We start from the raw sequence: 12,460 nt of genomic DNA, 5'->3' as shown, positions 1-12,460 counted from the left end.
TAATACTCATTCCCGAAGACTCACATTCTTATCTCAGACCTTTTAACAAGTTAACGACTGGGGAAATAACTAAACAAAGTCAAACCAAAAAGAAGACCAGACCAGTCCAGCAACTTCCAAAGAAGCACTTCCTCCAAGCCCAAAATCCAGTCAGAGCGAGGTCACTCATGGTTTTTGCTTTCTTTCTCACCATTCTCTGTGGTTACCTGCCCGGCAGCATTCCTCTTCCTGACTGACCCATTCAATATCCATCCAGCTGTCAGTACCTGAGCAGAACTACATCTCGGTGCTGAAACGTCTGCTGTGTTCAGAGAACAGTAATTCACCTGCATTATCTTTCCTGGCCAGATCCTAACAGCAAACATCAGTCTTTTGTCTCTCCAGTTTTTTTTTTAAAGAAGAACTAGCCACTGTTCAAACTTCAATTCTCAATTTGGACTCACAGTTCCTAACCAAAATGAGAAAAATAAAAAAATAGTGATGGTCACAACACTGATCTTACAGTGTCCAGCTGTTCAGTGCCCACTCGTGCAGTGTTCCAGTAATGCAGTGCTCACTCGTGCAGTGTTCCAGAAATGTAGTGCCCACTAGTGCAGTGTTCCAGTAATGCACTGTTCCAGTAATGCAGTGCCCACTAGTGCAGTGTTCTAGGAATGCAGTGTTCCAGTAATGCAGTGCCCACTAGTGCAGTGTTCCAGTAATGCAGTGTTCCAGTAATGCAGTGTTCCAGTAATGCAGTGTCCACTCGTGCAGTGTTCCAGTAATGCAGTGCCCACTCGTGCAGTGTTGAGTATTATTGGTGGATGTGTCCCTGTGAGACTGGGCACAAATAACCCCATCGACCTGTGGCCAACCACTTCAACTCCCCCTCCCACTCCACAATGACACTTCCTGCACCACCAAATCCAAGCTATCTGATGACTGGAGGAAGAACACCTCATCTTCTGCCTTGGGACCCTCAACCACATGACATCAACATTGACATTACTAGTTTCCAAATCTCTCCTCTCCCCCCACATCATCCCAGATCCAACCCTCCAAGTCGGCTCTCCCCTCTTGACCTGACCATCTTCCTTCCTAACTATATGTTCGACCTTCCCCACCGACCAATCACAATCACCCCCCCAGCTGGATTTACCGAGCACCTTTTCAGCTACCTTCCCCAAAAGCCCCACCCTCACTCTATTTATCTCTCAACCCCCGTGGTCCTCCACATTCCTGATGAAGGGCTTATACCTGAAACATCGGTTCTCCTGCTCCTCGGATGCTGCCTGACCTGCCATGATTTTCCAGCACCACACATTTTGACTCTCACAGTAACTAATGTTACAGTGCTAAGTCTCACAGTGCCCAGTGTTACAGTGGATAGTATTAAGGTATCCAATCTCCACAGTGCCCAACACTATAGTGCCCAGCCTCACACTGTCTAGTGTTACAGTGGCCATGTTACAGCATGCAGTCTCACTGTGCCTGGCCTCCACAGCAGCCAGTGTTATAGTATACAGTCTCACAGTGCCCAGTTTCACAGTGCCCAGTCTCTCAGTGTTTCCGATATCTCACCCACCACCCCTACCACCATCACTGAGGTTTAATCTGTCCCAACCTCCAACCCAGCCCCAGTTTTACCAAGTGTCCTGTTTCGGAGATATTCCTCCATGCACTGTACTGCCGTGTTGTCCATGTTGGGGTCAAACTTATTTGCAAAAAAAATCTCTGACGGACCACCCACTGTAGATCTCCTGCCCCATACACACAAACCAAGTGGCGATACCTTCCCGTGCAGGGAGGGTATAGGGCACCCCTCGCAACGTCACCAGCCTCAAAGGACCACTTTACTGCCCGGCCAAGTGTCCTGGTGGCTCCTTGGGTGTATGGGATGGAGCCGGGTACATTGGGCATTCTGTGCAGGGTAGCCCACACATGCTCGTCCGGGCTGTAGGTGTCCTCTGACCACTTGAGGAAGGCCTGGATCTCGGCACTGTCAAACACATGGCCAACAAACTCTCTGGAGGCCATGAAGTAGGCGCTGCCCACGAAGATGGATGTGCTGATGTTCGGCTGGTCTTTCAGTTGCGCCGTCCAGACGACTTGGTCGAGGGTATCATGGTGGTATTGCCAACGTTTCTAAAAGGCAAGCACAAGAGAGAGTGAGAGAGACGAGAAAGTAGAAATGATAGCTTTTCAACTTCGCCTATGGCTTTTTCCCTCCCCAACTCCTCTGCACTCTCCTCGCCCCCAGCTCCAGCAAGATCCATGCACACTCCTTCTCTCAGTTACTCACCTTACAGTGGAGAACAAGGCCATTCAGCCCCTCAGCCCTTTCTCACTCCTATTGCCTATTGCCAGTCACCTGCCTATTTCCCCATATCCCTGCCTCCTAAACCATCTCCCAATGCTCATTCGCTGAGCAAACATAAAACTCATCCTCAAACACTCCCAGTGCATCTGGCTCCAAAAATATGCTTCAAGCTGTGCCCTCTGGTCATAAAGGTTGAGAGCACCAGAAAAATAAATCCTTCAGCCCATCATGTCTGCGCTGGCAAAACAGGCTCCTTGCTACTCCAGTCTCATTTTTCCAGCACTGGGAACATTGTCTTTCATGCCTCACCAGTGCAATGGAGACACTTTCCTGTGGTCATCAACTCCTGGAATGGAACTTGAACACAGAGCTTTGGCCTTAGAGAGAAGAACATGGTGTGCAGGGATATAGTTCTTTTAAAGTTGCATTGCAGATAGACAGGGTGGTGAAGTAGGTATTTGATACCTTTACCTTCATTGGTCAGTGCATTGAGTATAGGAGTTGGGATGAAATGTTGCAGCTGTAACAGAGATGGATAGAGCTCTGAAAGATAGTGGAATCAAGGGTTATGGGGATAAGGCAGGAACAGGATACTGATTGTGGATGATTAGCCATGATCATAATGAATGGTGGTGCTGGCTCGAAGGGCCGAATGGCCTACTCCTGCACCTATTGTCTATAAGTAGGAGTATCTTTGACTATCTCTGATATGCCTTTGCCATTAACAAGTGTGATCTATTGTCTGTAGAGGACATTGGTGAGGCCACTTTTAAAATACTGCATACAATTCTGGTCGCCCTTCGAAAGAAAGGATGTTGTTAAACTTGAGAGGGTGCAGAAATGATTTACCAGGATGTAGCTGAGATTGGAGGGTTTGAGCTACAGTAAGAGGTTGAATAGACTGGGGCTATTTTCCCTGGAGTGTCGGATGCTGAGGGGTATCCTTACAGAAGTTCATAAAATCTGGAGGAGCATGGAAAGATGTTGAAATGATCAGCCGGATGATAGTACACTTCACACAGCTTCCTTTATCACATACATGCAAGAAGACTCAACCAGCCGGGTCAAAGCTCACCCTTGCCTGGAGAGTCTGAAACAGGCAGTTGCAATCACACTTTTACACACAAATCAGCGTTCCCTTTTCACGAATTACATTTTGATTTTAAGCCTTAGCAACACAACTGATCAATCAGATCCTGATCTAGGTATATGATGTTTAGCATTAGATCATTGACCTTAGACTTCTACAACACCTGTTGAGTGTTGTTTCGGTCTTCCTGCCTTCTCACTTAACTGGAGCCAGTTTCAGTAAGCTAGCTAGCTTGCATACATGCTTGGCTGCACTTTTCTGTTGCTGCTCAGAATTGTTTAGCTGACCTCTTTTTCTGTTCTTGCCCCATTTTGATTCCTTCCACGTCGGCTGTATAGCCAAAGGTCTTTTCCCAAGGATGGGGGAGTCCAAAACTAGAAGCATAGGTTTAAGGTGAGAGGGGAAAGACCTGAGGGGTTACGTTTTCACACAGTGGGTGATGTGTGCCTGGAATGAGCTACCAAGAGGTGGTGGAGGCGGCTGGTACAATGACAATATTTAAAGGGCGTTTAGATGTGAACATTAATAGGAATAGGTGAGAGAGATATGTGCCAAAGGCTGGAAAATGGGACTAGGTCAGATTGGGATGACTGGTCAGCACAGACAGGTTGAACTGAAGGGTCTGTTCCATACTGTATGATGCTATGACTCCATGCTCTCTGGTTATTGAGGTTTAGAGCACCAAAATAATAAGTTGCCCTTCAGCCCATCGTGTCTGCACTGGTCAAAAAGACAAGCTCCGAGCTATTCTCATCCTATTTTGCAGCACTTGGCCCATACTCTTGAGTGTCTCACAATACCAATGAAGACATCTTCCTATGGCCATCAGTTCCTGGAGTAGGACTTGAATCCAAAGCTCCTCCCACAGAGTGAAGGACACCACACATTAGATTCTCTACAGTATGGAAACAGCCCATTTGGCCCAACAAGTCCACACCAATCCTCTGAAGAGCAACCCATCCACACCCATTACCCTACCCGATATTTACCCCTGACTAATGCACCCGAACACTATGGGCAATTTAGCACGACAAATCTACCTGGCCTGCACATCTTTGTGGATTGTGGCAGGAAAACAGAGCACCCGGAGGAAACCCACGCAGACATGGGGAGAATGTGCAAACTCCACACAGACAGTCACCCAAGTCTGGAATCGAACCCAGGTCTATGGCGCTGTGAGGCAACAGTGCTAACCACTGAGCCACCGTGCCACCCCTTCCACAAGACACAAAACACTTTATTTACATTGTGTCAAAAGATATCTTTTATCCTCGGTCCTTGTGGCATCATGCATGGGAGATATGGATCCTTGAGGAGAAAGTGAGGACTGCAGATGCTGGAGATCAGAGCTGAAAATGTGTTGCTGGAAAAGCGCAGCAGGTCAGGCAGCATCCAAGGAACAGGAGAATCGACGTTTCGGGCATGAGCCCTTCTTCAGGAACGTCGAAACATCGATTCTCCTGTTCTTGGATGCTGCCTGACCTGCTGCGCTTTTCCAGCAACACATTTTCAGATATGGATCCTTGGTTACCAAGGAAAGGATAGATTATCGATGGTATGCAGGAATGTGGATGGTGGAACAGGATCAAACGGGCCAATGGTCTACTCTTGTTCCTTGTATGTATGGGAGCAGATCTTTTTTTTTCATTCAACTTACATCGGAACTTGCCATCATCTCATACAAATGTAGTTTAGGCTTCATTTGCGTTTCAATTCCTCAGATCTCCCTACCAGGCCTTTAACCCAAAATCTTACATCTGCATTCCATTGCACTTGTACAATCGGTGAACAGTGAAGTATATTTCCTTGTCTTCATTAGCGAGTGCTCACCCTGTACCCATTGAATAAACCTCACCCCAATCTCCTTTGTTCCAATGGGAGCATCGTTGACCTTTCCAACTGAGCCATCCAACTTAAACCCTGGCACCATTCTGCGAAATCTCCTCCCTGTCCTGAGGGCCCTCACATCGTTTTAGTCACCGGAAATGACCACAACAATCCAACTGGGGCTAAACCAATTCGACATGCAGCATAACTCAACCATTTGTTGGCATCAATGCCTCTATTTATGAAGCCTTCTGCTTTTCTACCCTCTTATGGCCTCCCCCATCTTCTAATGTTGATGAATGTTTATCGCCAGATCCCTCTAATCCTTCGCACTCTTTACGATTGTGCCATTACATTTCTATTACCTCTCCACATCCTTCTCCCAAAACATATCACCTTACACTCTTCTGTATTCCCCTCTGACTGGATGCTGTCTGTTCGTTGTGGTGACTCTGGACAATTCACATCATCCTCACCATTTGCCAATCCTCCAGGTTTATCATTGCCCCGAATATGGGCATTTTGCCACATACTCCAAGATTGATATCACTGACATATTGAATAAAAGCAGTCGTCTATTTAGGGCTGAGATGCGGAAACATTTAACTTACAGGATAGTGAAGTTATGGAATTCTGTACCACAGAAAGCTGTGGAATTTGAGTCATTGAATATATCCAAGAATGCGATTAACAAATATTTAGGTTTCAAAAGCATCAAAGGCATGGGGAGAAAGTGGTAGTATGGCATTGAGATAGAGGGTTAGACAGGATCATATAGTATGGTGGGCCTCATGGAGGGCCAAATCATCTTCTCCTGCTCCGGGTCTTGATGTTTATATGTCCCAGCTGTGTGGATCATTCTCATCTACCAACCTACCAACGTCTCGTCCAAAACAAGATCCATGAATCAGAGCTTGTATTGTCAATTTTGTTGTCCAGCCATTTTTATCTAGTGCCTAGTGAAACACTTCATTGAATCCAGTTCAGACAACATTCTCTGCATTCAAATTCTCACATCAATGCATGATACGAGGTTGGAGACTTACTTTTTGAAAACCTGCACTGGCTTCGCTTCATTACTTTGATCTAAGGCAGGTTGGTGCGAATTGCAGCCATAATACCAGCATGAATGACAAGTGCATGATATAAAGTAAACTAGGATCCATGCGGTGTGAGTCTTGGAGACACAGGTTCAAGTCGCTTCTGCTCCAGAGTTGTGCGATAACGTCTTTGAACAGTTTCATCAGTAAATGTAAGACCATTAACAAGTCAGGACAGGAGTCGGCCATTTGGTCCCTCAAGCCAGCTTCACTAGGATCGTGGCTGATTCAACATTCCTCAAGTCCATGTTCTTGCCCTATCCCCGTAACGCTTAATTCCCCAACTGAACAAGAATCTATCCATCTGAGCCTTAAATATATACAAGACAGCTCTCTGTGGCAAGGAATTCCAAAGATTCACAACCTTCTGAGAGAAGAAATTCCACCTCATCTCAGTCCTAAACTGGTGCCCCTTTATTCTGAGACAATACCCCCCTGGTCCTGGACTCTCCCATGAGGAGAAACATCCTTTCAGCATTTACCCAGTCAAGCCCCTTAATCCTGTCCATTTCAATGAGGTTACCTCTCATTCTTCTAAACTCCAGTGAGTAGAATCCTGTTTAGCCCTTTGTTTTAAGACAATCCCTCCATAATGGGGGCAATCCCACTGAACATTTTCTCTTAACTTCCTCCAATGAAACAACATGTTTTCTGAAATAAGGTGACCAGAAGTGCTCACAGTACTCCGGATGTGCTCTCACAAGCACTTTGCACAGTTGCAGTAAGACCTCCTGATTTTTATACTCCAACCCCCCTTCAAATAAGGGCAAACATTCCACTTCAGTTCTGAAGAAAGGTCACCAGACTCAAAACAATGATTCTGTTTTCTCTCCACGAATGCTACCCGACCTGCTGAGTCTCTCCAGAAATTTCTGTTTTCGTCCAATATTCCATTAGTCTTCCCAATTACCTGCTGCCCCCGTGTGCAAGCTTTCCATATTTCATTCACTAGTTCCCCCAAGTCCCTTTGTGTTGCAGCTTTCTGAAGCTTTCTCCATTTAAATAATATTCTATTCTTTTGATTTCCCTTCCAAATGAACAACTTCACATTTTCCCACATTGCACTCCATTTGCCAACTTAACATATCAATATCTGTCTGTAAAGCACATAAGACAACATTTTTTACTGTAACTCGATTATACATGACAGTAATATATCAGCAAGGTTTGAGAAGGTTTGTAGCTCAGGTTGAGGTTCTAGATGTAGGTTTGCTCGCTGAGCTGGAAGGTTCACTGAAGATGTTGCCTAGTATGGTGACAACACATCTGAAAATGAACCTTCCAGCTCAACGAGCAAACCTACATCCAGAGTAATATTTCGAATCAACCTCAGAGTACAACGGGATCTTGATCAGATGGGCTAATAGGCCGAGGAGTGCCAGATGGAGTTTAATGTCGATAAATGTGAGGCCATTTTGGTTTGGCAAATCAGGGCAGGAATAATACACTTCATGGTAAAGTCTGGGGAGTGATGATGAAACAAGAGATCTTGGAATGCAGATTCATAGTTTCTTGAAAATGGAGTCGCAGATAGACAGGGTAGTGAAGAAGGCATTTGCTACGCTTGCCATTATTGGTCAGTGCATTGTGTGTAGGAGTTGGGAGGTCATGCTGTGGCGGAACAGAACATTGGTTTGGCAATTTCTGGAATACAGCATGCAATTCTGGTCTTCCTGCTATAGGAAGGATGTTGTGAAACTTGAAAAGGTTCAGAAAAGATTTACAAGGATGTTGCCAGAGTTGAGTGTGGAAATGCAGGAGATTGGTACGAGATGTGGAATAATTACAGACATGATGGGCTGAAGGGCATCCTTCCGCAAGAATTCTTTAATTCTGTGACTGACGCAGAGGGAGATTAACTTCAAGGTTCATGTTATCAGGAGGGACACCAAAGCCCTTTCCTTAGCTGAGAGGTCAGAAAACTCTCTACTCTTTACATGAACTAAGGCATAACCTGTCTCCACCAATATCATAGCAAAAGTCAGCCATTCGTCCCTTCAAGTCTGCTCCACCATTCAAGAAGATCACTGCTCTTCTGGTTGCAATTTCAATTCCACATTTCTATCGGTTGCCCCGGGGTCCTTATCTTTTTTTAAAAAAAGGTCACCTTGCTCACCCTTTCATAACTTCATCAACTCAGCCTTCACAACTTCGTACAGAAGAGATTTACACAGTGCAACAGCCCTCTCAGGGGAAAATAATTCTGCAAGGCATTGGTGAGGTCACTTTTGGAGTACTGGGAAAATTTATGATCGCCCTGCTGTTGGAAGGGTGTTGTTAAACTGCAGAATAGATTTACAAAGATGTTGCCTGGACTGCAGGATTTTAGTTATAAGGAGAGGCTAGATAGGCTAGGACTTTTCTCACTGGAGTATTGGAGGGTGAAGGGTGACCATATAGAGGTTTATAAAATTGTGGGGGAAATCAATAAAAGTGAATAGCCCCAGGATGGGGGAGTCCAAACCCAGAGGGCATAGGTTTAAGGTGAGACCTGAGGGTGGTGCAAATACGGAGCAAGCTGCCAAAAAGAATTGTTGTAGTGGGTACAATCACAAGATTTAACAGACAACATAAATAGGACAAGTTTCGAGGGATATGGACCAAACACAGGATAATGGGACTAGTTCCAATTAGGATACCTGGTTGGCATGGATGAGTTGGACGAAAGGGTATGTTTCGGTGCTGTAGGACTCTGACGATATCTTATTCTACAAAACATCTTGTCAAACCTACAAGAGAAAGCAATGTCCCATCAACCACCTTATCATGTCCCCTCAGAGAAATTTATACATTTCAAAAAGATCTCTCAGATTTGCAAACTTAAATGTGTAAAAGCCAATTTGTTCAACCTTCCTTCATAAGATAAACCCTTCATTCCCAGGAAAAAGGCAGATGAAACTTGCTGTCAATGTAATTATTTTAAATGAGAGAAAAATGTACAGACTGCTCTGCCCTCATCAATCCTCTTTGTTACTTCTTCAAAAAACTCAATCAAGTTTGTGAGACTATTTCACTATCAACCTAAGAACAATCCTTTACATGCTCTGAACGAAACTTACATTCTTCTGTTCACTCTTAACTTTTAAGGGGTATCCATGGGCACCCGCATGGGCCCCAACTATGCCTGCCTCTACATCCATCGGCACCATTCTCCACCTTTTCCTCCACTACATTGATGACTGGATTGGCACTACCTCGTATATGCATGAGGTGGTTGAAAAGTTCATTAATTCTATCAACACCTTCCAACCTGACCTCAAATTTACCCGGACAATCTCGGACACTTCCTTCCCCTTCCTGGACCTCTCCATCTCTGGCAACCGACTAACCTCGGACATCTACTACAAATCCACCAACTCCCATAGCTACCTGAAATACACCTCCTCCCACCCTGCCCCTGTAAAAACACTATCCCTTATTCCCAATTTCTCTGCCTCTGCTGCATCTGTTCCCAGGAGGACCAATTCCACCACAGAACATCCCAGATGGCGTCCTACCTCAAAAACTACAATTTCCTCTCCCACATGGTTGACAATGACCTCCAGTGCATCTGCTCCATTTCCTGTACCTTCACCCTTGAACCACACCCCTCCCAACGCAACAGGGACAGAACCCCTTGGTCCTCACCTTCTACCCCACCAACATCCGGATACATTGCATTATCCTCCACCACTTCTGCCACTTACAAACAGACTGCACCATTAGGGACATATTTCCCTCTGCACTCCATCTGCATTTCAGAGACCATTCCCTCTGCAACTCCCTTGTCATATTCACACCCCCTAAAAACGCACCCTCCCCTCCTGGCACCTTCCCTGGCCTCTGAAAACCTGCACCCACACCTCCCACTCACCTCCGTCCAAGGCTCCAAAGGATCCTTCCACATCTGACAGAAATATACTTGTACCTCCACCAATGTCATCTACTGCATCCATTGCACCCGATTGTGGTCTCCTCTACATCGGGGAGACAGAACTCTGACTTGTGGATTGTTTCAGAGAACATCTCTGGCACACCCACACCCACCAACCAACCCCACTGCCCCGTGGCTGAACACTATAACTCCCCCTCCCACCAAGGGCATGCAGATTCTGGGCCTCCTCAATCACCAAACCCTTACCAGCTGACACCTGGATATTCCACCTTGGAACCCTGCAACCAGGTGGATCAATGTCGATTTCAGTAGTTTCCTCATTTCCCCACCTCAACTTATCGCAGTCCCAAGCCTCCAACTCAGCACCACCCTCCTGACCAGTCCATCTTCCTTCCCACCTGTCCACTCCACCTTCCACAACCTGTTCCCCCCCCCCCCCCCCCGCATACCTTCATCTATCTATCACATTCCCAGCTACCTTCCATCCCCAGCCCCACACCCATCCCACTTATTTCTCAACCCCCTGGTCCACAAGCCTCATTCCTGATGAAGGGCTTATGTCCGAAACATTGATTCTTCTGCTCTTCAGATATTGCCTGACCCGCTGTGCTTTTCCAGTGCCACACTCTTGTCTCTGATCTCCAGCATCTGTAGTCCTCACTTTCTCCTACACTCTTAACCTAACTACATTCCTGTATATTCTCCTAATCAGTCTATATCCCTCCTTATCTCTATCCCAGGCCCAGCCCTCTCTTTCTACCCCATCCCTTTCACCTGACCATCTTCCTTTCCACCCATCTGCTCCACCCCACCCACTGTCCAATCACAGCCACCTCTCCCCTGCATCCACCAATCGCCATCCCACCCACCTTTCCCCAGCCCCACACCCCCATTTATTCTGCAGCCCCTTCCTCTCCCCGGGTTCTGATGAAAGTTCCGACCTGAAACGTCAATTGCTCTTCTACTCTGTTTTCAGCTCAACTCTCCAACTCCTCTATATTCCTTTGTACATTCTGAACCTCCCTCCATGCAATTGAACTGTTTTAACAACCCTGTCTCTCTTTGTACAGGCAGGAGTGAAGGACTGGAGGGGAGAGAGAGAGAGAGAGATGATGGAGGGAGGGAGGGAGGATGGAAAACACTTCGATGAAGAGAGGTCCAGCAGACAGGAAGGCGGTTACCTTTTTGAACCCTGGTGCAGGATCCGACTCAATCACGTTGGAGCCGTTCAGAGCTCTGAGGCTGCGGACTATCTCCCGGTTGGTCTTCAGGGGGAAGTCTTGGCCACACACATTGATGAAGTACCTCCAGGGGACAGGGCTCTCCAGCAGCTCCTTCATGCAGTTGAGATCCGCCTGAACTCTGCTCCAGCCAGCATAGGTGACCCACTCCAGCTTGGCTGCGACAAAGACATTGTGAAAACACGAAGCGATGGCCCGAACGGCCGCATGAAATTGACTCGGGGATTTGCGGTCCACGTGGATACAGTAGACGTTCTGTGGGGCGTAAATGCTCCGCAGAAGCCTCTCGAACATCTCAATGCTCTGGTGGATGACCATGGAGTAAGCCAAGGGGAAGTGTTCCTCCTCAGGGCTCAGGGGGACAGTGATATACTTGCGGGCCCTCACAAACGATCTGCAATTTCGGGTCATGTTCAGATAATCTCCCTCAGTGACGGCTTGGTGCTTGAGGGAGACAGTAATGGAGTTGAGGAGGGCCCTTTCCACCTCCTGCCTGTCCCCATGGATGATCTGCCAGCAGGTGGAGTTCTCCTCGACCAGCAGAAGGTGTTCCTGCATTGGACTGGCGCCTGGTTTCACCAGCCTGAGGGTCAGCCGGCCCCCTCCTCTATGGACCAGCAGCCATTGGCACAACAAGACCACACTGAGCACACACAGCGCTGATCTGAGGCACAACCAGCGGGTACAACCCTGGCTCAGCTTGTGCATAGCACTTTCCAGAGGGCAGTGTCCTCAGCCTATAGGCGATAGGCAAATGCAGATTGGATGCTCTCTGTGCTGGGCAGCACTGCCTCCACCAGGCCGTGGGGAAGGAGTGACTGCAATTTGCTGGAGAGGTCGCAGCAGCCAGTCCCCTCTCCTTGTCTTTCCTTTTCCCAAGATTCAACGAATGACTCCGACTTTCACTCCCTCTCCCCCGGAACTGCTCTCCCTCTGGAATTCCTCTCTCACTTTAACACCTCTCCCTCTCTCTGTGACCCCTTTGTAACCCCTCTCCCTCTATAACCCCTCTCCCTTTGTAATCCCTCT

General features: G+C 47.0%; 1 pseudogene across 1 annotated transcript; it reads right to left on the bottom strand.

The window, feature by feature from the left end:
- Window positions 1-248: 248 nt before the first annotated feature.
- LOC148146051 (beta-1,3-galactosyl-O-glycosyl-glycoprotein beta-1,6-N-acetylglucosaminyltransferase 3-like) lies at window positions 249-12,155 on the bottom strand (annotated as a pseudogene). Its single transcript, XR_015760978.1, has 2 exons — window positions 11,372-12,155; window positions 249-2,124 (listed from the first exon to the last, which is right to left on the bottom strand). The product of XR_015760978.1 is annotated as a beta-1,3-galactosyl-O-glycosyl-glycoprotein beta-1,6-N-acetylglucosaminyltransferase 3-like (transcript).
- Between the last annotated feature and the right edge of the window lie 305 nt (window positions 12,156-12,460).

This window comes from Chiloscyllium plagiosum, unplaced genomic scaffold (assembly GCF_037043375.1).
Source record: "Chiloscyllium plagiosum isolate Xiang-an unplaced genomic scaffold, Cpla_swu_hap1 HiC_scaffold_22, whole genome shotgun sequence".
Taxonomy (NCBI): Eukaryota; Metazoa; Chordata; class Chondrichthyes; order Orectolobiformes; family Hemiscylliidae; genus Chiloscyllium; species Chiloscyllium plagiosum.
The sequence above is the reverse complement of the archived record's forward strand: the minus strand, read 5'-3'. Positions and strand labels throughout refer to the sequence as shown.